Below are 4,170 nucleotides of genomic sequence, written 5' to 3' on the forward strand. Positions count from 1 at the left end.
CTCTCACAACTCTTTGCGAAAGGAGACTTAGTCATCTTGCCAAGCAAGCATGATTCGCATGTCTCGAACGACCCAAAGTCGGTGGAAGTTAGGAGTCCATCATCATGGAGCTTCTTCATGCGTTTCAGACTAATGTGTCCAAGCCGGCAATGCCAGAAGTATGTCGGATTTATCTCATTGGGCTTATGCCTCTTGACATTCACGTTATAGACCGGTTCCTGTTCTAGATTCAATATAAATAACCCATCAACAATGGGTGCATAGCCGTGGAACATACCATTCAAATAAATCGAACAACCGTTGTCCTTTAAATTGAATTCATAACCCTGACTCATTAAGAATGAGGCAGAAATAATGTTCCGACTAAGTGCAGGAATGTAATAACAATTATTCAATTCCAAAATAAATTCAGAAGGAAGCTGGAGCTGCATCGTGCCAACCCCCAACGCAACAACTCTTGCTTTGTTGTCGACCCTGATGTCAATCTCCCCTTGTGCCACACGCCTAGTTCTTACCAGCCCCTGCATCGAGTTGCAAATATGAACAACCGATTCGGTATCAAATACCCAAGAGCTACTAGGTATGTCAGCAAGGTAAACGTCTATAACATATGCAACAAGTGTACCTTTGCCTGAAGCAGCATTCCTGACCTTCTTGCCATGCTCTGCAAGCCACTTGCTACAGTTCCTCTTCCAGTGACCAGTTTCCTTGCAATGATAGTAAATGGTCTTTGAGTCCGGTCCAGACTTCGGCGCAGCGGTGGAGGTTACCATCTCTGTGCCCTTTGCCTTAGCCTTCTTCTTAGACCAACTCTTCTTGAACTTAGCCGATTTCTGCACCATCAACACTTGACGCATGCCTTTCTTAATATCCTGCTCTGCCACTTTGAGCATCCCATGCAATTCAGTGAGCTTCTTATCCATGCCATGCATATGATAGTTCGAGATGAACGTCCCATAGCTGGGCGGAAGAGAACCCAAAACTGCATCAGTAGCCAGCTCATCCAAGAGTGGGAAGCCCAACCGATCCAAAGCTTGCACATATCCGATCATCTTGATCACATGCGGGCTCAGTGGATCACCTTCCTTCAGCTTACAATCCATCAAGGATCGCCAGACGTTGAACCTTTTGGTCCTAGCCTGCACCTGAAACATGCTCTTGAGACTCTCGATCATATCGAAAGCCCCAACGTCTTCGAAATGCTGCTGCAAATCAGGATCCATACAAGCCAACATGAGGCAGCTGATCTCGTTTGATTCATCAACGAGTTACTGGTAGGCATTCTTGGTTGTGGTACTAGCATTATCGGCAGGTTCCTCTGGAAGCGGATCCTCTAGAACATGTTCCTTTTTATCATGCTTGAGAACAATTCTCAAATTTCTATACCAGGTAGTAAAGTTTGTTCCATTCAGTTTATCCTTTTCCAGAATTAATTTCAATGCAAAGTTGGGTTGAGCAGGTGGTGCCATTGATCTACAACAGAAAAATATGCAATCACTAAGCAATGTGTTTATGTTGAGTAATTCTAGCCTTAAACAGAAATACTCCCACTGAAGTCAGCATCCCTCCGCAAACTCTCAGTGATTCAGGATCCGACTAGCACATGCGACTAGTGAGCTTTAGCATCACTGCTAGACAACATGCCTATCCGGTAAGCAACTCCTTGCTAATCGTATCTCTATATGACTCCTGTCGGTCGGGTAGGTATCTCATACCCCAGCTCCCGACCTCTTTTGCCACAAGGTCCAAAACCGTTTTGATAGCCTTGTCAAGTCAACCTAATGCAGTGCATGTCCGTGTCCGACACGAACCCTTCAGTTCAAGGACACCTAGCAGCACCCCAATTTTATGAGCCCACTACTAGACGTACTTGACGTGCGAAGGTGCAACATCGGGGATGGCAATTCGCTTGATATTCATGAGGGATCTTTCTACCATTCTAACATGCATAGAAAAACAAGGAAGCATAACAATCGCAAATAAACACATATTGTGAAATAGTATGGCTCCTTCATGGATGTTCTTCCAGGTTGGCTCCGACTCCGATGACCATCTAGGAACTCCATCTTGTTTGTCACGCTGGGACGCCAAGCCACCAACCTGATCTCTATTATCCAACTACTACATCTAGTAATGAATTTTACAGAGTCACAAGTCGACACGCAGGTCGTTATACAATATAATGACAGCACTTTGGCTCCTGTCGGCTGACAAACATGACACGCAGGTCATGTATAATTTACACACATGCATCACATACACATGAGCCATACTATTCACATCAAACCCTGCAAAATAAAGTTATGCATAGAATCGCATTCTACCGGTTTGAGTGATCATCGTGAATCCGATTCGGATTTACGTTTCACTATTAACCCCGATGGCGGATAACCGACCGGTAGGGGTAGATCATGTCACGACCTCATCGATCCCAATCAACAAAAAACATAGCCACATCGATCCCCATGTGCAGTTGATTTCATCAACCGTGCACACAGCCAATCTTATCAATGACAACAGATCTCATCTATTGCCTCCACATATCTAATATGCATACGATCTGAATCCAAATCCTATAACAGAGGCTCTGATACCATTGTGGGGATCTACGGTAGGGTGCGTCGACTGCAAATTAAAATTTCCTACGCGCAGAACAACCAAGAACATGCTACGGAGATGGATCACAGTTCGTTACCACTTGACGCGCAGTGTCGTGCAGCGGAAGAACAGTTGGGGCAGCATGTCCGCGTGGATCGTCTCCTCCTCGTCCGATCTCCCTCGTACAACCTGTGGTCGGTTCCCACATACAGGTTCGCCGGAGCGGCGCAAGTGCACCGCCTCTAACGGTATCCGCACGTGCAGGAGGAACATCGTGCGGCGGACTGCTAGGTCCGATCACACAACCGGCAGCGAGTGGAGGTGTCTATTCGCAACACATGCAAACCCTAGTGACAGCGCCGAAGCGATCAACCGTGTGAGTGTGCGGCACCTCCACTATATATATAGGCGTCCGTCGCGGGCTCAACACTTGGGTCTCGCATGGACCCTAAAGCCCATAAGTCTACTCGGCCACAATCCGAATACAGTTCGGATCAGATCCGACTAGTGTCCTCGGATCCGACCTCGTAGGTTCCTTCACTTAAGCGCGCGACCCCTTAGGTTCAAGTCAGCTTGGTCGCAGTTCGGATCAACTCTGAACTGCACGATTGGTAGTGGCCTCTAGCAAGGCATGCCGAACACCAAGCAGACTATGAAGCTGGTTAGCGAACCTGTACATCATACTTCCATTCCTTTTGCCACACGATATATGTTGTCGAGCTCAAGGCGAGTCTGTCATCCTTGTGCTAGCCCAACCTCTTTCTCGTTCTAGTGATGCCGACCACTATCCGGATTATCTCATAATACTTGTCGCATGGCCATGCTTATCCTGGTCGGATCACACGAGGGGCCCAGAGTATATCTCTCCTAGTCGAAGGGGCAAATCCCATCTTGCTCGACCATGTCTCGCAGCATGGGTCTGCACAAGCCTGAAACCTACCTTTGTAACTACCCAGTCACGGAGTAGCGTTTGGTTGGCCCAAAGCAAGTCTGTCACCATCCCGAGTACATGCATCAGCTCAGGTCTTAGGACATAGAACATATGTTGTACTAGAGACTCACAGACGACATATCGCTGCGTCTCATAGTTGGGTCTATCCAACTCGGACCTTATCTCGACTCGGATCCAACTACGTCGAATCCGACTAGATCCTTCCAAGTCCATATTATCCGGTTAGCATCCAATGCTCCATGGCTAGTGAGACCAAGCCATCGACCGTGTCATATGCTAGTCTAGTTGGCTGCGCGTCCACACAGCCCTTTCTACTAGGGACCTTTTAGGACAGTCATCATACAATGCATAGTCCCACAAACAAGTCACGTACTTGCTGATACACATCATTGATAATGTCCAAGGACTATCTTTATTCATAAACACATAGGAAATATCATCATGCATGATCGCCTCTAGGGCATATCTCCAACATAAGGCCTCATACTCTGTTGCGTTGTTAGTACGAGGAAACATCAACCGCAACACATAACAAAACTTGTCACCTCGAGGGGAAGTTAAAACAACTCCAGCCCCCAAGCCCTCCAATTGCCTGGACCCATCAAAATGAATCGTCCAAT

The 4,170-nt window shown here is 47.0% G+C and overlaps 1 pseudogene; it reads right to left on the minus strand.

Annotated features, from left to right (window-relative positions):
- Positions 1–504: 504 nt before the first annotated feature.
- Positions 505–1,469, minus strand: LOC147976279 (uncharacterized; annotated as a pseudogene).
- Positions 1,470–4,170: the final 2,701 nt, after the last annotated feature.

This window comes from Triticum urartu, chromosome 4A (genome assembly GCF_056163025.1).
Source record: "Triticum urartu cultivar PI428250 chromosome 4A, HENAU_Tu73, whole genome shotgun sequence".
Classification (NCBI taxonomy): domain Eukaryota; kingdom Viridiplantae; phylum Streptophyta; class Magnoliopsida; order Poales; family Poaceae; genus Triticum; species Triticum urartu.